The 25,642-nt window shown below is 42.3% G+C and overlaps 1 protein-coding gene across 5 annotated transcripts in view; it reads left to right on the forward strand.

Annotated features, from left to right (window-relative positions):
• The first annotated feature begins 229 nt into the window (after nt 1–229).
• The window catches only part of LOC129822122 (protein Aster-B-like), a 172,453-nt gene continuing 147,040 nt past the window's right edge, over nt 230–25,642 (forward strand). For 3 of the 5 annotated variants that reach the window (XM_055880085.1, XM_055880086.1, XM_055880088.1), the window contains exon 1: nt 231–602. The gene's annotated coding sequence lies outside the window, so the exon portion shown is untranslated. Of the gene's footprint in view, nt 603–25,642 lie in introns of all 5 variants that reach the window. The other 2 variants (XM_055880087.1, XM_055880089.1) reach the window with 1 other exon arrangement.

Here is a 25,642-nt window from a genome sequence, read left to right on the forward strand (position 1 = left end):
TTCTGTATTTTCTACATACGCTTCACTGTGCACTGACAGGGGCTAACTTGCACGCAACAGTGTGGATGTGTGTGTGTTTGTGTATGTGTGTGTGTGTGTGTATGTGTACGCTTGTGCTTCTGTGTAAGAGGGAGTGGAGGAGAAAGAACACCAGTGAGTGGGGGAGAGGGAGCAGTAGGAAGAACAGAGTAGGGGAGAGGGCGCAAGAGAGAGAGAGAGCAAATATAAAGTAAGAGAGAGAGAGCAAGAGAGAGAGCTAATCAAAAGCAAGCGAGAGAGAGCAAGAGCAAGAGTGAGAGTGAGAGAAAGAGAGCAAATCAAAAGCAAGAGAGCGAAGCAGAGAGAAACCAAGGGACGTCTTAACACGTCACAATTCCCAGGAAAGGTTCTTTTGTGTGAATTTAAATGGGCTTCAGACAGAGGATTCCCTTCACTTGGAGTGGAGCTGCTCTCTGTTCTGTAGTGTAGTGAAGCGGAGCGGAAAGAACAGGAAGAGAGGAGAGCAGAGGAGTGAATTGGTCCCACTTCCCATGCAGCCCAACTGTTTGACAGATGGCATGATCCTTGGTTCTAACCCAGCTACTGCCCTTTTGTGCTCTGAGGTAATGTATGTTTCCTACCTTGCTTTAGCGAAGCTTATGTCTACAGTATACATACATGTATTGTACATGCTGTACTGTAATGCTTTGAATGTGCTTGGTTGAATGGGTGTGAATGGAACTACTGTACTATGTGTTTAAAATGAATGAGCACAAGTTCAGTGTCAGATCACTATGTCATCATACTACAGGCTAGTGGTAGTTTATCATCACTTCATCGATATGTTATCAGTCACCTTTGAGGGATTTTCTGTTGGTTCATTGCCCTATTCAGTTCATTTTCTCATTTGGCAAGAGATGCATGTTTGGTTACTAACCTTCGATTACATAAATTAGGTGATGTAGTGTAATAAATGGAAGTTTTGCTGAGGAGAGCACCCTATGGTGAGCACTTTCCTCTAGAGTCTGCATCCACCTGCACCTTTTATCAATCGTCTGTTGTCAAGCAAAATGATGATGCTGCTGGTTGCCACTGCCTGAATAGGCACACACCTACTGTGGAAAAAGACGTTGTCCCTGCACCTTCCTCGCCTTCTCATTTCTATCAGTCCCTGAGCAATAATAGCCAGTGATGTGTAAGAATACAGTATAATGATCTCTGCCCCAAGAGGGGAACAAGTCTGATTAAGGTTGTGTACATGGAACATAATGGTGCGGTAGGTAGGGGAGAGATGGGGAATGTTAGATGGAGAGATGGGGAATGATTGTAGTTGCACATTTTGGGTCTGTTTGAATTCTAGTACTGTTCAAGTCAATGGAAAATACACAAGATCACCAATTTAGCTTTAGATTTGTAAAGAGCCTGAGGTTGAATTGTTGAAAAAGTTACATTGAACTACTAAACAATGGTAGCTCTTGAGTGAACAAATGACCCCTTCATTGCATCAAATAGATACTTCTAAGATCAGAGAGCACTCAATGATTCTGTCACATTTTGATAACCATCTTTTCTGGTAGAAATAATGATATGTTATGTTAAACATAGAGGTCTCTAATTGAATACTTTACTTGGAACAGTTTACTTTAAAACATTCGTCATAACGAGCAGGAATAATCTCATAGATTATTAAACAGAAGTGTGACTGAAGCAAAGGGATTACTTGAAATGAGGCGTAAAGTGGACAAATAACTAAGAGGATAATTACCTCATTTGATTTAGGGCTGGATTCAAACAAAGCTGCCTTGCATGTCTAGACATACTTTTGTTCTGCTTAGAAGTCTGCTGGAAACATATTGAGATCTGGCGTTGCATTAGAGGAATTTCTTTCTCTCTCTCTCTCTCTCCTCTCTCTGTGTGTTAGAACGTCTGAGTTACCAGTTTAGATTTCTTATGTGTTCCTTCATAGCCCTGCAAACAGTCCATAAAATAGAGCCATTTTTTTACTCTCATATCCTCTCTAATAATTCATCAGATGCATTTGAAGGGCACAGACAACAGTTGGCTGTATTCATGTGTCATATCATTGGCACTGGCTGAGGTCAAAAATGACATATAGTTTGATGGCTTTACATCACTGCTATGCATTAGCACTTAAATCAAGACAAATATGCATTGATACGTCTCATCCAGTTCACATTATTCATTTTGACGTGAGTGCAAAAGCATGGCCACCTCCTTCATGCAGACTTGAGTGCCAGCTGGACGACATGCATATGGGAAATACACTGAAACATGCAGACAGTGCAGATTCAAGGCATAGACATTACAATCTGGAGCTATGTGAAGTTTGGTCTCTTTTTTTCAGCCTTTTTTCTTCTGCATTTGATGGTTTTTATTTGTTCTATTTTAGGTTTTCATTGAATTCCACTGAATCATCATTGATGGTTAACATCCTCCTCCTGCATTCCTCTGGGTCACTCTCTCCATTCATCTAGACCCCATTGATCCTCTCATTATTAACTGTAGATTTCGTAAAAGACGTGCTGCACAGCACTGCCTTCCCCTGCTAGGTGCCAATTCTCCCAGCCAGGGTGACAAAGTATGTGAGTTGGTAATCCACCGGGGTCTGAGCAGTGGAGGAAAACCTACTGTGTTTCATGTTTTCACCCATGTCCAGCTTAATAGGCAGATCTGGGATATTGGGCTCAGACTCTTCGTAATGAGTTGTAAAAGCAGACTTTAGCCTTTCGTAGTGGATAGAATATCGGTTATCGTGATTTACGTCCCATTGAAAACCAGGACCTAGGCTGAAACCCCTAGAGAATAGCTAGGTCTATCTTGTTAAATGTCATACATTGTATAATCTGTAGGACCTGTTTTTTGGCTATTTTTAGCCACATTTTTTTTAACCTTTCCTTTATTTTGTATCTTATTTTAAAGATAAACAGACGTAAGCAATACAACCATAAAGATCAGCAAGACATGAGTAAGCGTCAGTAAAGAGGATCCCTTGTGTCAAATAGGAATAATGCACAAATTCTTGAAGACCCAACCCATGACAATATTCACAGCAACCTTGGTGTCAGTCTGTTAATGAAGTGAGGATTCAGTCTCTCACTGCCAAGAGGAAAATGTCATAAGGCACTAATTTAACCATGGGTCAGATAAACAGTTACTGGAATTTCCTAAATATGTTAAATGGTATCATGTACCTCTCAAAGTTCAACAAGGAAAGTAACACCGTCATGCTGAGTCAGAGAACAATACTTGTGAGTTTGATGAGGAGGATTGGATGAAATAATCAATAGATTTGTATTATGTTTTTTGGTAAAACATCTGCCTGTACAGCTCTGTAGTATCTGGGAACAGTGAACATTAGTAAATTGTCTGTGAGGTTTAAACTTTTGATAAAAAATAAAAACAATTTTTAAAAATCTGTGCATTCATGTTTAGACCTGATATTGTCATATATAGATATGGGTCTATTTTGTTTGAGGGAGGCTTATTTATACCACACCATCCCATCCACAGTAGTTTCCTTCATTCATCTGTATTGGTAATAATCTCATCTGTTTCTTCTCTCTTGCCTCACCAATATCAGAACAATAGCACAGTCTCTCTGCTTCCCAGGAAAAGGCTCTCAGTACAATTGATCACCTGTCTCATGAATGTATTCTCAGTTTCCTATTTGACTCAGCCATGCATCCTTCCCATCCAACATTACCTCATCTCCCACCCCTTCTAATGCGACTAGCCACGATGCTCCTCACTCTTTTCCCCCTGCCCTGCTACAAAGTTTCTCCTTGCAGGCGATCACTGAGTCAGAGGTGCTAAAGGAGCTCCTTAAACTTGACCACAAAAAAACATCTGGGTCAGATGGTTTAGACCCTTTCTTCTTTAAGGTTGCAAAATATCATCACCCAGCCTATCTCTGACCTTTTTAACCTGTCTCTCCTCTCTGAGGAGGTTCCCGTTGCTTGGAAGGCAGCCACGGTGCATCCTTTATTTAAAGGGGGAGATCAAGCTGATACTAACTGTTATAGGCCTATTTCTATTGTGCCCTGTTTATCAAAAGTGTTGGAAAAACTTGTCAATAATCAACTGACTGGCTTTCTTGATGTCTATAGTATACTCTCTGGTATGCAATCTGGTTTCTGCTCAGGTTATGGATGTGTCACTGCAACCTTAAAGGTCCTAAATGATGTCACTATTGCCCTTGATTCTATTTTTATTGACTTGGCCAAAGCTTTTGATACGGTAGACCATTCCATTCTTGTGGGCCGGCTAAGGAGTATTGGTGTCTCTGAGGGGTCTTTACCCTGGTGTGCTAACTTCCTCTCTCAAAGAGTGCAGTGTATAAAGTCAGAACATCTGCTCTCTCAGCTAATGCCTGTCACAAAGGGAGTACCCCAAGGCTCGATCCTAGACCCCACACTCTTCTCAATTTACATCAACAACATAGCTCAGCAGTAGGAAGCTTTCTCATCCATTTATATACAGAGTATACAGTCTTATACTCAGCTGACCCCTCCCCGGATTTTATGTTAAATGTTCTACAACAAAGCTTTCTTTGCCCTTAACCTTGTTCTGAACACCTCCAAAACAAAGGTCATGTGGTTTGGTAAGAACGATTCCCCTCTCTCCACCGGTGTGATTACTACCTCTGAGGGTTTAGAGCTTGAGATAGTCACCTCATACAAGTACTTGGGAGTATGGCTAGATGGTACACTGTTCTTCTCTCAGCACATATCAAAGCTGCAGGCTAAGGTTAAATCTAGACTTGGTTTCCTCTATCGTAATCGCTCCTCTTTCACCCCAGCAACCAAACTAACCCTGATTCAGATGACCATCCTACCCATGCTAGATTACGGAGACACAATTTATAGATTGGCAGGTAAGGGTGCTCTTGAGTGGCTAGATGTTCTTTACCATTCGGCCTCCTTATAGGACGCATCACTGCACTCTATACTCCTCTGTAAACTGGTCATCTCTGTATACCCGTCATAAGACCCACTGGTTGATGCTTATTTATAAAACCCTCTTAGGCCTCACTCCCCCTTATCTCAAATCAAATCAAATGTTATTTGTCACATACACATGGTTAGCAGATGTTAATGCGAGTGTAGCGAAATGCTTGTGCTTCTAGTTCCGAACATGCAGTAATATCTAACAAGTAATCTAACCTAACAATTTCACAACAACTACCTTATACACACAAGTGTGAATAAGAATATGTACATAAAAATATATGAATGAGTGATGGCCGAACGGCAAAGGCAAGATGCAGTAGATGGTATAGAGTACAGTCTATACATATGAGATGAGTAATGTAGGGTATGTAAACATTATATAAAGTGGCATTGTTTAAAGTGGCTAGTGATACATTTATTACATCAAGATGACAAGATGCAGTAGATTGTATAGAGTGCAGTATGTACATATGAAATGAGTAATGTAGGGTATGTAAACATTATATAAAGTGATATTGTTTAAAGTGGCTAGTGATACATTTATTACATACGTTTTTCCATTATTAAAGTGGCTAGAGTTGAGTCAGTATGTTGGCAGCAGCCACTCAATGTTAGTTATGGCTGTTTAACAGTCTGATGGCCTTGAGATTGAAGCTGTTTTTCAGTCTCTCGGTTTCCGCTTTGATGCATCTGTACTGACCTCACCTTCTGGATGATAGCAGGGTGAACAGGCAGTGGCTCGGGTGGTTGTTGTACTTGATGATCTTTTAGGCCTTCCTGTGACATCGGACGGTGTAGCTGTCTTGGAGGGCAGGTAGTGTGCCCCCGGAGATGCGTTGTGTAGACCTCACTACCCTCTGGAGAGCCTTACGGCTATGGGCGGAGCAGTTGCCGTATGAGGCGGTGATACAGCCCGACAGGATGCTCTCGATTGTGCATCTGTAAAAATGTGAGTGTTTTTGGTGACAAGCCAAATTTCTTCAGCCTCCTGAGATTGAAGAGGCGGTGCTGCGCCTTCTTCACCACGCTGTCTGTGTGGGTGGACCTTTTCAGTTTGTCCGTGATGTGTACGCCGAGGAACTTAAAACTTTCCACCCTCTCCACTACTGTCCCGTCGATGTGGATAGGGGGGTGCTCCCTTTGCTGTTTCCTGAAGTCCACGATCATCTCCTTTGTTTTGTTGACATTGAGTGTGAGGTTATTGTCCTGACACCACACTCCGAGGGCCCTCACCTCCTCTCTGTAGGCCGTCTCGTCTTTGTTGAAAATCAAGCCTACCACTGTAGTGTCGTCTGCAAACTTGATGATTGAGTTGGAGGCGTGCATGGCCATGCAGTCGTGGATGAACAGGGAGTACAGGAGGGGGCTGAGAACGCACCCTTGTGGGGTCTAAGTGTTGAGGATCAGCGGGGTGGAGATGTTGTTACCTACCCTCACCACCTGGGGGCGGCCCGACAGGAAATCCAGGACCCAGTTGCACAGGGCGGGGTCGAGACCCAGGGTCTCAAACTTAATGACGAGTCTGGAGGGTACTATGGTGTTAAATGCTGAGCGGTAGTCGATGAACAGCATTCTTACATAGGTATTCCTCTTGTCCAGATGGGTTAGGGCAGTGTGAGATACTACTGCAGCCCTCATCCTCCACATACTGTACAACACCAGTTCTGCCAGTCACATTCTGTTAATGGTCCCCAAAGCACACACATCCCTGTGTCGCTCCTCTTTTCAGTTCGCTGCAGCTAGCGACTGGAACGAGCTGCAAAAATCAGTAAAACTGAACAGTTTTATCTCCATCTCTTCATTCAAAGACTCAATCATGGACACTCTTACTGACAGTTGTGGCTGCTTCGAATTATGTATTGTTGTCTCTACCTTCTTGCCCTTTGTGCCATTGTTTGTGCCCAATAATGTTTATACCATGTTTTGTGCTGCTACCATGTTGTGCTGCTACCATGCTGTGTTGTCATGTGTTGCTGCCATGCTATGTTGTTGTCTTAGGACTGTCTTTATGTAATGTTGAGGTGTCTCTCTTGACGTGATTTGTGTTTTGTCCTATATCTTTTTTTCCCCCAACCCCCTTCCCCTCAGGAGGCCTTTTGCCTTTTGGTAGGCCGTCATTGGAAATAAGATGTTTTTCTCACTGACTCACTGAGTTAAAAAAAAGTTAAATAAAATAAATACAATAAAAACTGGTAATGAGTAATATTGCAGCACTGAGCCAGTATTAACATCCATAAAGACTACTTACCCATGATAAACATCAGCACAATTTCCATAGCATTACTTTTCGAGCAGTGACTCTAATAAGCTGCAGTCAGTGGTCAGTGACAGCTTGATGTAGGATAATTCATTTTTGTAATTCACCATGTCGGAGAGCATTGTATATTAGTGTTAATTTGTTAATTACATTGTCAGCCATAATGAAAATACGAAATCAAAGGCAGTGGTTTCAGCTCAAGCATAACTGACATGCTTTGCTAGTATTAACATAGGTGTTACAATAATCCAGGTTTGCTGGAGTTGTATTGATGAAAGCATGCTGAGTTAACTTTACTCTGCTCTTTATTAAATGCCATTGCCATCACGTGAAGAGTGGAATATTATTTAGCTTCTTTTAAGGTTTCAGCATTCTTTTTACCATGCATCTGGTACTTTTTTTTGGTATCCTGCCTTATCGACTTTGGCAGTGTCTTGCAATACTGACTGTAACACCAGGGACAACATAAGTCCTTTTCAATTAGAATTTCCATACATTTTCTCACCTCTTTAGATTGTGTATTATATGTTGGATTTACAGATCATATCTTGCCTGACCAGCACAATTACTACCATACAGACACAGTGACCTCTCTGTTACAGCTTTGTGTAAATGGTATTGTATTTGATTAGAGGTGGCTGGTTCACTCAGCAGAGGCAGCTAGAATTTTGGATGTAGTGTAGTGATGATTATATATTTTTCCTATCTGTGTACACTGATGCTTCCATGTCATCCACATGGGTAATGAGGTGCATCCCAACCATCTCAGGCATCCTTCCCTGGCAGTGACCGGATGTGTAGTTGATACATCTGGCTGGATGAATTGAATAGTTAGTGTTATGATTTTCTGTATCAGGGAGTTCCATCAATGCTTCAGAGAAAAGCCCTGTCTAAACCAGAGCTCTTATGCTATCGGTATTTGCCACAGTTTACTATTTCATCATTATACCCATGCTTAAATCTCCTAAAAGCAGTGCAATAAGAAAACATAAAAAACTCTCCATGATTGTCACAGCAGGAGAAACTATGCTCTTACAATCATGTTTCTAGCCATGTCTATAAACCTTGATATGCTTGTTACTATCATAGTTGTTTTCTCAAGTATATTTGTCATACTGTATATAATACTGTAAATACATTGGATATCTTACTCCCCAGAGCTCTCACAATAAAAACAGAATATTCCATTCTTGTAATTATTTTTAATTCCCATGACATGTCGCCACACCTGTGCCTCTGCTTGTTAGTGGAAAACTCAGAATACTTAGATGAGGTGTATCTCACACCTAATTGTTCTCAGGCAAGCTGCATGATCTCACAAGCTTACATGAAAGTTTGATAGCGCAGCGGTAATCAGTCTGGTAATTATGAGGCTAAAATATTCAGACAATTTCAATGTGTTTTAAGCCCCGGGATAGATGCTGGTTGTTATGGTGACTGACTGGTGGTGGCAACATTGGGTCATGCCGTTTACCTCGATTAACCCTTTCGGCTGCCACACAACTGTCCAAGATTACCCCATCACCCCCACACAGAAATGGAGCACGCTTCCAAGTAACCACTGAAACACACTCTTGGTCATGTATTCATTCCCTTTACAATTTCATGAAGCTTACTGCAAGTTTACGGCAGGTCCTCTCTAAGCTTGTGGCGCAGTTCTTCCACTTTTAGAAATTAAACTCTCCAAATAAGAAACTGAGAGTTTGAGTGTTCACTTTGGGAATGGGAAATCTACCTCAGGATTTCCTCTGAGAGTTCAGCGTGGTTAGCGGATCACACAAACTAGCTTCCATTGTGATTTTTTTATATTCTGTGACGTACATGAGTTCATCTTCAACATTATTATCTTCTGATTGAATGCATCTTTCTAGTTGACATGGAGCTTGCTGTTCCAGTGGTGCTGTACAAAAGTCATGATTTCATACGTACAATAATTGCTGGGTTGACAGCTTGCCAACACATCAGACATTCTAATCTCAAAGCCATTAAACAGTAGCCTCTGGAGGTCAGTGCTATTACTCCTAGCTGTGCCATTTGCCACCTCATCGAATTCAGAACCATTACATTTCGACAAAATCATTCTTCTTGATGGTGCTTAGACCAACTGAGAGAAATGACGGTACCACAATGACATTAATATGGAATGCTAACTTCTTGAAGTGTCATAAAGGAAGTAGGTGGTAACTAATGCGAATGTCTAGCAACCCAAAGTTTGCAAGTTTGAATCTCATCAGGGACAACTTTAGCATTTGAGCTAATTTGGAACTTTTCAACTACTTACTACTTTTTAGCTACTTTGCAACTACTTAGCATGTCCCCCTAACCCTAACCTTAACTCTTTTAACCTAACTCCTAAACTTAACCCTAACCTTAACCCCTAACCCTAAGCCCTAGCCTAGTTAATGTTAGCCAGCTAGCTAACATTAGCCACCTAGCCACCTAGCTAGAATTCGTAACACATCACATTCATAACATATAGTACATTTTGTAAATTCGTAACATATAACACAAATTGTAATTCGGGACATACAATACCATACGAAATGGGTGATGGACATCCACAATTGAATACATACCAGACTAAACATAACATATCATACTAAATGGAGTGTCTCAGATTTAAGTACAGAATAATACAAAATGCTCTGAGACAGGTTGAGCTATTAGATACTGTCAGCCATAGAGCTAGTTCCAACTGCTCATTAATACAGCTTCACTAGAACTGTTTACTGAACCCATTGAACCTGTTTACAGCACAGACTAAAATACACCCCTTAACTCTACCAAGAGTTTAAGTTGTTGTCAACTCTGAATTGTTGTTGTCAACTCTGAATTGTTGTCGAACAAAGATCTGTAAAGAATCGGAATGAAAAACTGCTGGAGTACCTCTTCTTAACTACTGTACAGTATTGTCTCAGTATGTTTGATGTTCTTCACTCTCATGTCAATACTTCTCTATCATATTCAAGGTCCTATCCTCACTGCTTATGTCCTATGTTTGGTACATTTATTTCCTATTTGTCTGGTTAATACAGAATCAACAATGATAGCTAGATCACCCCTGAGTCGTGATCAACCTATGATTTCCCATAGAAATGCATTTTTCTGTATATTAATTATTCATTCAATGGGGGATAAATGCAGGATAAAGAATAGACAACAATTATTCATCAGCAAGCTCTAAACTCGAAAAGGAGCCACTAAATTATCCCATGGGGGAATCAATGGGGAAGAGTTATTTTGAATGTCATGCTTTGTTGAAGCACCCTATTTAAAATGCTGATTTAGACTAATTAAGATCATACACGGTTATTAGTCATATTCCTGCTCCATAGCTGGTGAAATCTTTATCTGTGAAAGTCTAGCAAATCACCTAGGCACATCCGAGTATTCCCACTTGGAAGGCCATTGTAAAGCGAAAGAGATGATTGTTTTTTTTGTCATTAACCATGTTGACTATAGTGATAGTCCACTTGACATACTGTAGATTGTTAAACAAAGTATGCCTGAGGTAATGGTGTTAATGGTTCCAGTAGTGATGCAATCTCTTTAAATAGTTCAGGCTTTGACATGTGAAATTAACTCAATGAATTAACTCAATGAACAAATTCATATTGTCCAATGTACCACACTAGATGGATGTCACTCAAATGTGGGTAAAAATGGAACAGGGAACAGCTTTGATGTCTAGCATCTTATATGCAACATAGCCCTCATATGGATTTCTTGTTGTGGGAATGGGTAAAAATCCATTATTTGGGGGGGAATTGATTTAATTTGCCCACATACAAACCTAAAAACAAATCAAGTGTTACCTAGTATAGCTTACATCGTACAGTAATATATTTGCATATACTGTATTTCTGCTACAGCTTTCATTTTGTGAAATTAGCCACCATTTGAAAAGAGCAAAAGAGTAGCAGTTTGTCATCCTCTCCAGCCAGCACCATTAAGTGTGTTTACCTCCACCTGGCAGGATGGTGGGTTGGCTGGTGGCGTGTCCTCTGTGCCCCAACGCATTCTGGCAGATTTATGAAGGGGGATGGATGGGGACCACACTTGTCCTCCTGGCTCCTAGTCTGAGCTGTTAATGTCTTTGTACTGTCAATTAATTGAGTTTCAGAGCATGATGAGGGCACAATGGAGCAGGCTGTCATCTGTTCACCTTTTATGGACCATGACAGCTCTTCAAGGTGAATGGGAGGTGTTACCTTTAAAGCTTACTGTTGGCTCACCATTGGCATTAACAATGGCTGCTGAAAATATACTGCTGCTGCATTGGCAGTACAATTGGGAATTTAATTTTATATGCTGGTGAGGCATAGTCAAGTAATCTGAAACATTTTCTAGTATGAAGGGGTTTGTATCGTGTGGTCTCTGCTGGTGCATACTCTGAGTAAACAACTAGATAACTTTGACAGTTTGATACAGTACCGCAGTTTGATACAGAGAGTAAAAACAATATGCTGATAACACATTTATCTCACTGCTCAAAAACATATATAACATTGTCTGCTTTGAGAAAATATGCTTTTCCCTTCCGCTTATGATAGCTTGGTGTCACTCTATTCTCTATCTAGACTTGGATCAGTGCCACAAGTTGGTGCAGGCAAGTGCAAGACTGCATTTTCAAGGCAGTGTATTTTAGGCATTGATACAAGGACTGCCAAACAAGTCGACTGGAATTATCTAATTGTGCTGCTTAATCGAAGTATTGCCTACTGTCTCACTGATAAGCAGAGGAGAGGTGTTATGAGTGTGCCTACTGTCTCACTGATAAGCAGAGGAGAGGTGTTATGAGTGTGCCTACTGTCTCACTGATAAGCAGAGGAGAGGTGTTATGAGTGTGCCTACTGTCTCACTGATAAGCAGAGGAGAGGTGTTATGAGTGTGCCAACTGTCTCACTGATAAGCAGAGGAGAGGTGTTATGAGTGTGCCTACTGTCTCACTGATAAGCAGAGGAGAGGTGTTATGAGTGTGCCTACTGTCTCACTGATAAGCAGAGGAGAGGTGTTATGAGTGTGCCTACTGTCTCACTGATAAGCAGAGGAGAGGTGTTATGAGTGTGCCTACTGTCTCACTGATAAGCAGAGGAGAGGTGTTATGAGTGTGCCTACTGCATTTTCTATGGTGATATACTGTATATGAAATGTGTGGGACAAAATATGTGACATCATGATGAATGGATGCTTTATCCAGCTCACATTACTAGAAAAACACAATTTAGTGTATTCCACCAGCAAATATTATTTTGAGTCAGGTTGACTGTATTTTGACACAATCAGTCAACAGTTTTCTTAACAATATGACAACCCTAGTTCAGAAGTCTCTAATAAAATACAAATGTTCACCTCATGGATAAAAGCAGTGGTGTTGGTGTACTTGGAACTTAAACAGCTGGAATATTTCTGGCTATTATTACTAATAAAAATAATATTGAATGGAAATGCTGGACAAAGTAACAGAGGCTTTAGATCCATTTTAGCCAGAAATATTCCAGGTGTTGTAGTTCCAGGTACAGCAACCAATCACGCTGCATTATTCATTTGACTCTGCTCTTTCTTCTCCAGCCAGCCTAAACATACTACTCATTTAAGGGTGCTTTTATCCACTCAATAGAGAGTATATGTACTTCTTTTCAGCAGACCATGGAGGCCAGTAATACTGAACCATGCAATGGAGTTCTACTTTAACAATGGACTCTACCAAGTCAGTTTATAGAATCACTCACAGTTAAGATGATGTTTTTTCACTTAGATGCCATACAAGACAGTAGTGTGCTTGCATACTGTCAATACCAGCCCCCTGACAGATGGTTGAGTTGCAGCCAGGTTTTAAAGGTCAACACATAGACTCAGCACCACATCAGACCAGTATGAGGATATTGACGTGTTTGCTGCACGGTTTATTGGATTCTAACACTGAGTTGTCCTTTTTGGCACCTGTGTACAGAAACATTTCAGGGGTAGAAACGCATCATGTAATCTACCCATTTATCATTATAGCTTGTTTTATCCTCCAGATCTACTGCAGTGGGGTGGTCCTTATAGAATAGACAATTTGCTGTGTGTGTAATTGACTATTTACAATCAGCGCTTGTACCATTATGAAGTGAGCAAATAACTCCATTGCTGGATGTTATTACAATAGAACATCTTTAGCGGATGCAAATTTGTCTGTTGAAATAGAGTTAAAGGTTTGCCATTTGGGGATAAGCTTATGTAACTGTATTGACGGTTTTAAATACCCTATTTAACCTAAGAGCAGAAAGAGTTGCACCTTATCACATACATTAGGCTGACAGTTTCTTATTCATCCATTCTTACACATACTGGTTGAAGGTGAGTAGATACAGTAGCTTGCTGACTTCCTCCACCATCCTTCCTGTGATATGATGCAAAGCAATTCATCTCATATTTCTAATTATTGGAAGACTATACTTTAACTCAGAGATGACCACACTGATAGATGAGTTACACTCCCATTAGCACTGTAAATGGTTGACTTGTCAATCGAAAAGTTCAACTATTCTAGTTGTGAAAACTAGACGCTCTCTCTTCATGATCTGGTCATTATCTCCTGTGAGGGAAGAACCCCTGGGGTGTGTGTGTGGCCACAGACTTCTCTGACTCAGTCAGTCAGTCTAGTCCAAACAATTAAAAATCTATTCCTCTGATAACATTAATAACACTTGTCTATTGTCTTCTGTTTCTGCGCCGGCTTTAATTAACTAATCTCTGTTTGTATTCTCTCTACATAAACCCTGTCCGGTTTTGTCAAATAGGTGCCATTTCCTTTGATTTGTCCCAATACCATACTGGCCCAAGGTGATTCCTAGGGAGTCAGAGAGTGAATGTGTCTAAATGGTATTAAGCCCATTCATCATCCATCCTTTGTCTACCCTTCCACTGGCCTTGGAGATTGAAAGAGACTGCTAGGATTATAGACAGAGCAATCAGAAGCCTCTAATTCCTCTACCCAGTAATTAGTGCATCTAAAGCCAGGGTCTTAGGAACTAAAAGACTTAAGGCCAGTTTATACTTGGTCTGACGACATGTCTGTAGACAATTAGAATGTGACAAGTGTCACTGGTCAAAACAACATTTCATTTATAATTCGGTGGAATGTCTATAGACCATCACTGCAACTGTCAGTTTCACACAGACATGAAAAAAGTTTAACGCCTCATGTCCACCAGATGCATCAAACTCTTTGCGTTCCGACGGAAGTCATTAATTGTCAATGGAGCCGTCCGCAACGATACAGTATGTTGGGGATGCCCCACTAGGCTGTGGTAGTTCTGTGTACTGCATGCGTTGCTTTACCATGCAGTGGTACAAACAGAAGTACATACTCAGACTCCAACTAGCTAGCTTTAGCTAGTTGAAAAGCGAAGCATATGTGCGTCAAGTACAAAAAATGCGGGCATAAGTCTTTGCAACTGTCACAACATCCGTTGTCGTGGTTACCCAACTGCCACAGCAACCAGACCAAACCCTCTTGTGACAAGATGATGAAAGAATTCTAAAATTCTCTGATAGAATTACCCACTTTTATTTCGTCACACTGTGGTAGTAAACTATCTTATGCAAGCTTGCCATTACCTTGTAAATAATTATGTTGATGTGGGTTTATTTTCCTGTAATATTGAATAAAAAGTAACTAATGTGAAGACGTTGTCAGCTATACTCTGGTTGACATTTACTGCTAGGTTGACATTTACTGAATTCATTTTTAAATGGTTGGGTTTATTAGTGTTGAAATAGAGAACGTATGCTATTTGAAGTACTGGGCTGCTGATGTCATAAAGAGGCTGTCGTCTTGTGTTTATACGTTTTCATAACGACATCGACAAGTTTGGTGTCGCTATGACAATTGTCTACAGACATGTCGATAGACGGACTGTAAACCAGCCTTTAATGTGATCCGAGATGTCTATGTGCTGGTGTTTTTTAGATATGAATTGTAACGGCTGTCGTCTTCCTCGTCTGAGGAGGATAAGTTAGAAGGATCGGAGGACCAATGTGCAGCGTGGTAATTGTTCATCTTGTTTTAATAAAGGTGAACACACAAAAACAACAAACGTGACAACCGAAACAGTTCTATCTGGTGCAGACACACAAAGACTGAAAACAACCACCCACAAAACCCAACACAAAACAGGCTACCTAAATAGGGACAACGATTGACAGCTGCCTCTGATTGAGAACCATATCAGGCCAAACACAGAAATAGCAAAACATAGAAATACAAACATAGACTGCCCACCCCAACTCACACCCTGACCATACTAAATAAAGACAAAACAAAGGATATAAAGGTCAGAACGTGACATGAATATTACTTTGAAACTCAATTTCAAACGTTTTAGGAGCTTATTCTTCTCACCATTGAATAGCCAGTCTCACAGTTCAGCAGTTAATTTGTGACACTAGTTATTATACTTTGTCTCTCACAGTTTGAAATTAGGAACATGCCTGTGGTCTGAGTGTGATGGTAATCCTGTCAGACATGGGCAGTGAGGAACCATCATGTCTTCAATCCCCCAGTCACAAGACCTGTGTAACATTATTCACAACATGGTGGTGGCCCAGACAGCACCTGTAGGACCCTATGATTAGTGTCTCCCTGGATCTCTCTCTCCATCTCTTCTCTCTCTCTCTCTCTCTCTCTCTCTCTCGCTCACTCACTCACTCACTCACTCACTCACTCACTCACTCAAAGGCATCAGGTTGTGCAGGGACACAAAGGACTTTTCGGTCAAGTCCATCTAGGTGGTTTGAAAGTTGCCTGTTCTGCCAACCAACAGCACACTGCCTGAGTTTCACAGGCAGTGTTCAAATGACAGGTACCACAGGCCTAGTCTCCACACCTTGATGGAAAGGTGGAGGTAGGGATGCTTAACTTTGCTTTTTACACTTTTCTGCAGTAGTGACTCATTTGTGTAATTGGGCTTGTTATGTATTATTTAGACTGGCTTGGGATCCAGGTTCAATTCAATCTCTTCTCAGCTCAGCTTCCCCTGCCACTACCATAAAGAAGGCAAATGAACAGTCTAACTATTCTTCAAGGCAGGGTGACTCAGGCAGGGATTATACTGTTCTAATTACAGATCTAGTTGTGCAGTGTTTCCAGTTACAAAAGTTGTCATGCAGTCTGGCAAACCAATCATTAAGTGAATTAATGCATGTAAGATGGCACAATTGTAACGACATGACAATTCCCCCATCAGGCTAATGGATTACTGTCATCTTGCCAGCTAAGAACATGAATGAGGTGCTTGGTGGTTGAATAGAATAAGGAAGTTAGCCTTAAGTGGCTGCACCATATGTTTTACTCACAGTGATTGCACCCTCTAGCCGCCTCCCACGCTCCTCTCCAACCATGTATTAGAGCAGTGACTCGCCACATTATAGGACACATTTACTGCAAAATGGGAGAAAAGCCTAGTATGATCTGGTCTGACACATCCCATTTAAGAAACTGTATGTCTTTTTTTGTCACATTAGTCTTTAAAGATGCTGTCTGGGATCTTAAGCACTTACACATTTGTAACATCATATGAATTCCCCCCAAAAAGTACATAATTGTGCACAGTTTTTGGGGACCGTTTTGGATCGTGAGCACTGCTTTCAAAACTACTGAGAGAAATTATACAAAACCTTTGGAGCATCATTTCAAGCCAAGTGATATTGCTCCATTGGAGTGCCTTCCAAGCAGAAAATGTGTTGATGTGAGTTTGGAAAGGAGGGAAGTCCTTTTGAATCTATTCCAGAGGCCCTAGTGGCCTAGTTCTGTCTTTCATGTTAGAAATGCAGTGAAAAAAAGGCAGTTTAATACAGATTACCTCAATCAATACCAGTTAGTCAAATTTGGATAATCCCACTTTGATATTATCAACCAAGTTCTACACACACACAGACACACAGTGATACAATCCTTGGAGAGGCATGAGCCACCCTTCTCAAGTTAAAATGTTCAGATTTTCCTCCCAACCACAATGATGAATACCGTAAAACGTCAATTAATAGCCCAGGCGTTTATTTGCTTCAAACACTGAACACAACCTATCCTTTTGCTCAATAAAATGTTGAAAAGACCACCACACTGTTTATTGTGACCAGTATGACCTATAAAAACATAATAATAACAAATCCATCGCATATCAGACTTGCAAAGGCTGCCTATCATAGACCCCCGATTTCGCGCCTTAGCACCACAGAGAGCGGTTTAGAACCGCCGATGCCCAGCTATTACAAGGGACAGGCGGCTATTTGAGACTAAGCGTTTAATTAAAGTTTAATGGTAGATCAATGGGAGGAGCTAGTGTTTATATTTCACATACAATAACCTCTCAGAAACATTTATTTTAGATTTAGGGAAGGCAGATTATCAATAATAAATGATCTAATTATAGTCAAGTCTCCACCTTTCTGAACTGTTATCTAATTACAGTCAAGACTCCACCTCTCTGAACTGTTATCTAATTGCAATCAAGTCTCCACCTCTCTGAACTGTTATCTAATTGCAATCAAGTCTCCACCTCTCTGAACTGTTAGCTAATTACAATCAAGTCTCCACCTCTCTGAACTGTTATCTAATTACAATCAAGTCTCCACCTCTCTGAACTGTTATCTAATTACAGTCAAGTCTCCACCTCTCTGAACTGTTAGCTAATTACAATCAAGTCTCCACCTCTCTGAACTGTTATCTAATTACAATTGTCGTGTCTGGACTATCATTAAATGTGAAGACTGTATATTATCAAATCAATCCTCTAGGTTTAATTATTACGTGATTAAACTAATCATGTAAACATTAACTAACTAGGAAGTCGGGGTACCACGGGAAATTGTTTAGAGTTACAGAGTTATAATTTCCCGAATATAACTCTTCAGATATTTTAATATCTTATCATTTAGTCTTCCATTAATAATTATTAATTGCCTCATCAGCTCTCATTACTGTACGTCGCAAACCGTTGGATATCTGCACAAACCCTAGTTAAAATCATGAATCAGCGATATACAAATTAGCTTAATTATTTATTTACTAACTAAATAAATAATCACACAGAATTACATAACAAACAAACAGTAGATATTGGTTACTACCAATGATAGAAAAGTCCCTAGTGGGCTAAGCCGATATGAAGGCTTGGTAGACAAAGGAAAGGGGTGGGGACTGAGAAAGAGCGGGAAAGACAAAATGGATTCACTACACACAGCGCATAATTATAATAATTGAAATGCTAATCCTTTGCACATGAACTTTCACAGAAGTTACAATGTATTTAGTGGTTGTAGGTGGTTAGAATGACTACTTCAGAGTACCATTCGGAAATGTTCTCATAGAAAAGATGCTTCAGCGGTTGACGGCATTCTCGTTCTAGGTTTAAGTAATTTCTAGCTGCAGACTAGTAATTTGTGTCGTCTAGAATTTGCTCCTTCTTCTGTAGTGATCGATAGTCTCAGAGTTTAACAATTTCCAGCCGTTTAGCCAAAACTACAGCTGTATGGTCTCCGTGGCCTATAGAATTGTAGCCATTCCAAAGTGGGGACTCTGTCCCGGCATTCTCTGACTTAATGTACATTTGTAGGAAATGGTTTTTATACACTTCTAGAAAAGATGGTGTTCTATGACGCCTGATATAATGGCTGGCCTCACAGGGGCATGGCCATTGACTAGATAAAACTTTACATCTTAACAAGTATCTTGTTTAGAAGGCCAACATCACATTACATTATTTCACAAGTAGTTTAATCTTCACTCATTCATTTTATACAACAATTAGATGTACATCTGATCACTGTGAAGTATACACATACAGAGGTACAGTTATGTTGTTCTCCTGTCCTTCCCTGATGTCACAGAATAAAATAACTTTGACAGGATTGTTCTTTAATTACCCACGGACCATTCCCACATTCTCAAAAATAGAAACATTGTTTAGTTCTCCCATTTTGGGGATTAGGAGTTTTGGCGAGAGAAGCCCTTTGTTCTGGGAGACTCTCTACCTCAATACTGCATGGCAGTTTCTACCCGGTATTCAGGACCTGAGATAATAAAACCTGGGTTAGGAGAAAGAGTGAGAGAGGGGGGGGAAGCCACAATCTACACCCAGAAAGGGCCACGTCATGACACTATCAAGTTTCCATCTCTAAACTGTTATCTAATTGTAGTCAAGACTCCAACTCTCTAAACTGTTATCTAATTACAATCAAGTCTCCACCTCTCTGAACTGTTATCTAATTATAGTCAAGTCTCCACCTCTCTGAACTGTTATCTAATTGCAATCAAGTCTCCACCTCTCTGAACTGTTATCTAATTACAATCAAGTCTCCACCTCTCTGAACTGTTATCTAATTACAGTCAAGTTTCCACCTCTCTAAACAGTTTAAAACCGGAGATAAAATCTTCTGAGACAGATACTGGTTTTCTGCCAGTTTCAAATGTATTTAATTTCCTCCGGTGTAATTGTCACAGCTATTTCCATTTGATTTGCTCTGTTATAACCGCTCTAGGTTCCTTTCTATCAAGATAAAGTTAACCAACACCCACTTGCAATAACCCTTAGCCTCTAGGGGATCAGTGTCCCTAAACCGGGACAGTTGTTGCTCAATATGTGATAATGTGATTAGAATGACGTGGTAAACAACAGCCAACTTTCCAGGACATAGCCATGTTTTATACGGGCAGGAAGCTTCAATTATTGTTAATCTAACTGCAGTGTCCAATTTACAGTAGCTATTAAAGCAAAAAATACCATGCTACTGTTTGAGGATAGTGCACAACAACAAAACACATCTATCACGGCAACTGGTTTGATACATTCACCTCTGAAGGTAAATAATGTACCTACATTCAGTAATCTTGCTCTGATATTCTGAGGGTCCCAGAGATAAAATGTAGCGTAGTTGTGTTTGATAAAGACATTTTTATATTCAAATGTAGGAACTGGGTTCAACAGTCTGACCCCACTTCTGTCTCTGGCTCCACACCCACCCCGCCCTGCCATCTAGATGTGTGAAGGTTAGTGTATTTTCTGTAGGGACGCTGATGATCCATCATGTATGACATGCCTGGGAGTGTGTCAACTTAAATGTTTTATTAGCATAGCATGTGTGTATGGTCTCTATAGTTATGTACTTGAAAATGTATAAATTGACCGATTCGGCACATTTGGGCAAACTCCTAGCAGACTTGATACATAATATTGTGTAGTGATGTAATTCTTCTCTGGAGTCTGAAACTTTGCGCACACACGGCTGCCATCTTGTGGACAACATCTAAATTACACCTAGAATCCAACATCACTGTCTGTCCTTTCTCTTGCATTTCAAAGAGCATGCAACAACAACAAAAAATAGAAAACACGTTTTTGTTTGTATTATCTTTTACCAGATCTGAAGTGTAATATTCTTCTACATTACATTATTCTCCTACATTTCATATTTCCACACACTTCAAAGTGTTTCCTTTCAAATTATATCAATAGTATGCATATCCTTGCTTCAAGCTACAGGCAGTTAGATTTGGGTATGTCAGTTTAGACGGATATTGAAAAAAAGAGTTGAATCCTTGCAGTAGTACAGATCCATCAGTTGACTGGCACAGACAAGCCAGGATATTCTCTGCATAGCTTCCTTCAAATCCATTACCCCTTACCTTTTACGTGTCAGTAAGGTTGTCAGACATGACGGGAAAAGCTGCATCCCAAAACAAGGAATTGAAGAATGATTCAGTCATGCAAGGCCTATGGGATGAAGGTTATTCTTTGGAGAGGGGAGAAGATGAAAGACAGACAAGTTATATCAATCAGCCAGTGTTACTTGGACTGAAGGCTCAGAGAGAATCTTGATGACACATCGCATGATGTTAGACATCCTAAGCACTGGGGCGCTGGTATATGACAGGTCATATGTTGCATCCATTAACCCAACCCTATGGCAATGATCCGTTCCGTGACAAAAACTGTTGCTCACATCCAACACACATCTCTTGCTCTATCAGACTCAAAGTATGAGGAGCCTGTTAGTGGTTCACTAACTTCAGACAAGGAGCCAGAGAGAACACATCTCTTATCTGTCACCCCCTAATTGGCTAAGATGCTATTCTGGACCTGGGTCACATGTCTCTCCCACTCAGAAAATTACAGTGGCTCCTGGCTGCTCTCAGATTTAATAGGGAAAACTGATTACAACCATGGGACTTCCGGCGCCGACAGAGATGGCCGCCTCGTTTCGCGTTCCTAGGAAACTATGCAGTATTTAATTTTTTATGTGTTATTTCTTACATTGGTAATTTTAGGTTTCATTACATACAGTCGGGAGGAACTACTGAATATAAGAGCAACGTCAACTCACCATCATTACAATCAGGAATATGACTTTCCCGGATCCGATCCTGTGTTTTGCCTTCCACCTAGTACAATGGATCTGATCCCAGCCGGCGACCGTAAAAAAAAACGCCGTAAAAGGGGCAAACGAAGCGGTCTTCTGGTCAGGCTTCGGAGACGGGCACATCGCGCTCCACTCCCTAGCATACTACTCGCCAATGCCCAGTCTCTTGACAACAAGGTCGATGAAATCCGAGCAAGGGTAACATTCCAGAGAAACATCAGAGACTGTAACGTTCTTTGCTTCACGGAAACATGCCTCACTCGAGAGACGCTAACGGAGTCGGTGCAGCCAGCTGGTTTCTTCACGCATCGCGCCGACAGAAACAAACATCTTTCTGGTAAGAAGAGGGGCGGGGGTGTATGCCTTATGATTAACGAGATGTGGTGTGATCATAACAACATACAGGACCTCAAATCATTCTGTTCACCTGATTTAGAATTCCTCACAATCAAATGTCGACCGCATTATCTACCAAGGGAATTCTCTTTGATTATAATCACAGCCGTATATATTCCCCCCCAAGCAGACACATCGATGGCCCTGAACGAACTTTATCTGACTTTATGTAAACTGGAAACCACACACCCTGAGGCTGCATTCATCGTAGCTGGGGATTTAGCTGGGCTAATCTGAAAACAAAACTCCCTAAATTCTATCAGCATATCGATTGTGCTACCAGGGCTGGTAAAACCTTGGATCATTGTTATACTAACTTCCGCGACACATATAAGCCCCTCCCCCGCCCTCCTTTCGGAAAAGCTGACCACGACTCAATTTTGTTGCTTCCAGCCTACAAACAGAAACTAAAACGGCAAGCTCCCGCGTTCAGGTCTGTTCAACGCTGGTCCGACCAATCTGATTCCACGCTTCAAGACTGCTTTGATCACGTGGATTGGAATATGTTCCGCATTGCGTCCAACAACAACATTGACGAATACGCTGATTCGGTGAGCGAGTTCATTAGAAAGTGCATTGACGATGTCGTACCCACAGCAACGATTAAAACATTCCCAAACCAGAAACCATGGATTGATGGCAGCATTCGTGTGAAACTGAAAGCGCGAACCACTGCTTTTAACCAGGGCAAGGTGACCGGAAACATGACCTAATACAAACAGTGTAGCTATTCCCTCCGCAAGGCAATCAAACAAGCTAAGTGCCAGTATAGAGACAAAGTAGAGTCACAATTCAACAGCTCAGACACAAGAGGTATGTGGCAGGGTCTACAGTCAATCACGGATTACAAAAAGAAAACCAGCCGCGTCGCGGACCAGGATGTCTTGCTCCCAGACAGACTAAATAACTTTTTTGCTCGCTTTGAGGACAATACAGTGCCACTGACACGGCCCGCTACCAAAACCTGCGGGCTCTCCTTCACTGCAGCCGTGGTGAGTAAAACATTTAAACGTGTTAACCTTCGCAAGGCTGCAGGCCCAGAAGGAATTCCCAGCCGCGTCCTCAGAGCATGTGCAGACCAGCTGGCTGGTGTGTTTAAGGACATATTCAATCAATCCTTATCCCAGTCTGCTGTTCCCACATGCTTCAAGAGGGCCACCATTGTTCCTGTTCCCAAGAAAGCTAAGGTAACTGAGCTAAACGACTACCGCCCCGTAGCACTCACTTCCGTCATCATGAAGTGCTATGAGAGACTAGTCAAGGACCATATCACCTCCACCCTACCTGACACCCTAGACCCACTCCAATTTGCTTACCGACCCAATAGGTCCACAGACGACGCAATCGCAACCACACTGCACACTGCCCTAACCCATCTGGACAAGAAGAATACCTATGTGAGAATGCTGTTCATCGACTACAGCTCAGCATTTAACACCATAGTACCCTCCAAACTCGTCATCAAGCTCGAGACCCTGGGTCTCGACCCCGCCCTGTGCAACTGGGTCCTGGACTTACATTACATTACATTTAAGTCATTTAGCAGACGCTCTTATCCAGAGCGACTTACAAATTGGTGCATTCACCTTATGACATCCAGTGGAACAGCCACTTTACAATGGTGCATCTAAATCTTTTAAGGGGGGGGGGGGCAGAAGGATTGCTTTATCCTATCCTAGGTATTCCTTGAAGAGGTGGGGTTTCAGGTGTCTCCGGAAGGTGGTGATTGGCTCCGCTGTCCTGGCGTCGTGAGGGAGTTTGTTCCACCATTGGGGTGCCAGAGCAGCGAACAGTTTTGACTGGGCTGAGCGGGAACTGTACTTCCTCAGTGGTAGGGAGGCGAGCAGGCCAGAGGTGGATGAACGCAGTGCCCTTGTTTGGGTGTAGGGCCTGATCAGAGCCTGAAGGTACTGAGGTGCCGTTCCCCTCACAGCTCCGTAGGCAAGCACCATGGTCTTGTAGCGGATGCGAGCTTCAACTGGAAGCCAGTGGAGAGAGCGGAGGAGCGGGGTGACGTGAGAGAACTTGGGAAGGTTGAACACCAGACGGGCTGCGGCGTTCTGGATGAGTTGTAGGGGTTTAATGGCACAGGCAGGGAGCCCAGCCAACAGCGAGTTGCAGTAATCCAGACGGGAGATGACAAGTGCCTGGATTAGGACCTGCGCCGCTTCCTGTGTGAGGCAGGGTCGTACTCTGCGGATGTTGTAGAGCATGAACCTACAGGAACGGGCCACCGCCTTGATGTTAGTTGAGAACGACAGGGTGTTGTCCAGGATCACGCCAAGGTTCTTAGCGCTCTGGGAGGAGGACACAATGGAGTTGTCAACCGTGATGGCGAGATCATGGAACGGGCAGTCCTTCCCCGGGAGGAAGAGCAGCTCCGTCTTGCCGAGGTTCAGCTTGAGGTGGTGATCTGTCATCCACACTGATATGTCTGCCAGACATGCAGAGATGCGATTCGCCACCTGGTCATCAGAAGGGGGAAAGGAGAAGATTAATTGTGTGTCGTCTGCATAGCAATGATAGGAGAGACCATGTGAGGTTATGACAGAGCCAAGTGACTTGGTGTATAGCGAGAATAGGAGAGGGCCTAGAACAGAGCCCTGGGGGACACCAGTGGTGAGAGCGCGTGGTGAGGAGACAGATTCTCGCCACGCCACCTGGTAGGAGCGACCTGTCAGGTAGGACGCAATCCAAGCGTGGGCCGCGCTGGAGATGCCCAACTCGGAGAGGGTGGAGAGGAGGATCTGATGGTTCACAGTATCGAAGGCAGCCGATAGGTCTAGAAGGATGAGAGCAGAGGAGAGAGAGTTAGCTTTAGCAGTGCGGAGCGCCTCCGTGATACAGAGAAGAGCAGTCTCAGTTGAGTGACTAGTCTTGAAACCTGACTGATTTGGATCAAGAAGGTCATTCTGAGAGAGATAGCAGGAGAGCTGGCCAAGGACGGCACGTTCAAGAGTTTTGGAGAGAAAAGAAAGAAGGGATACTGGTCTGTAGTTGTTGACATCGGAGGGATCGAGTGTAGGTTTTTTCAGAAGGGGTGCAACTCTCGCTCTCTTGAAGACGGAAGGGACGTAGCCAGCGGTCAAGGATGAGTTGATGAGCGAGGTGAGGTAAGGGAGAAGGTCTCCGGAAATGGTCTGGAGAAGAGAGGAGGGGATAGGGTCAAGCGGGCAGGTTGTTGGGCGGCCGGCCGTCACAAGACGCGAGATTTCATCTGGAGAGAGAGGGGAGAAAGAGGTCAGAGCACAGGGTAGGGCAGTGTGAGCAGAACCAGCGGTGTCGTTTGACTTAGCAAACGAGGATCGGATGTCGTCGACCTTCTTTTCGAAATGGTTGACGAAGTCGTCTGCAGAGAGGGAGGAGGGGGGGGAGGGGGAGGAGGATTCAGGAGGGAGGAGAAGGTGGCAAAGAGCTTCCTAGGGTTAGAGGCAGATGCTTGGAATTTAGAGTGGTAAAAAGTGGCTTTAGCAGCAGAGACAGAAGAGGAAAATGTAGAGAGGAGGGAGTGAAAGGATGCCAGGTCCGCAGGGAGGCGAGTTTTCCTCCATTTCCGCTCGGCTGCCCGGAGCCCTGTTCTGTGAGCTCGCAATGAGTCGTCGAGCCACGGAGCGGTAGGGGAGGACCGAGCCGGCCT

The sequence above is a fragment of the Salvelinus fontinalis genome, chromosome 24, assembly GCF_029448725.1.
Source record: "Salvelinus fontinalis isolate EN_2023a chromosome 24, ASM2944872v1, whole genome shotgun sequence".
Lineage (NCBI taxonomy): Eukaryota > Metazoa > Chordata > Actinopteri > Salmoniformes > Salmonidae > Salvelinus > Salvelinus fontinalis.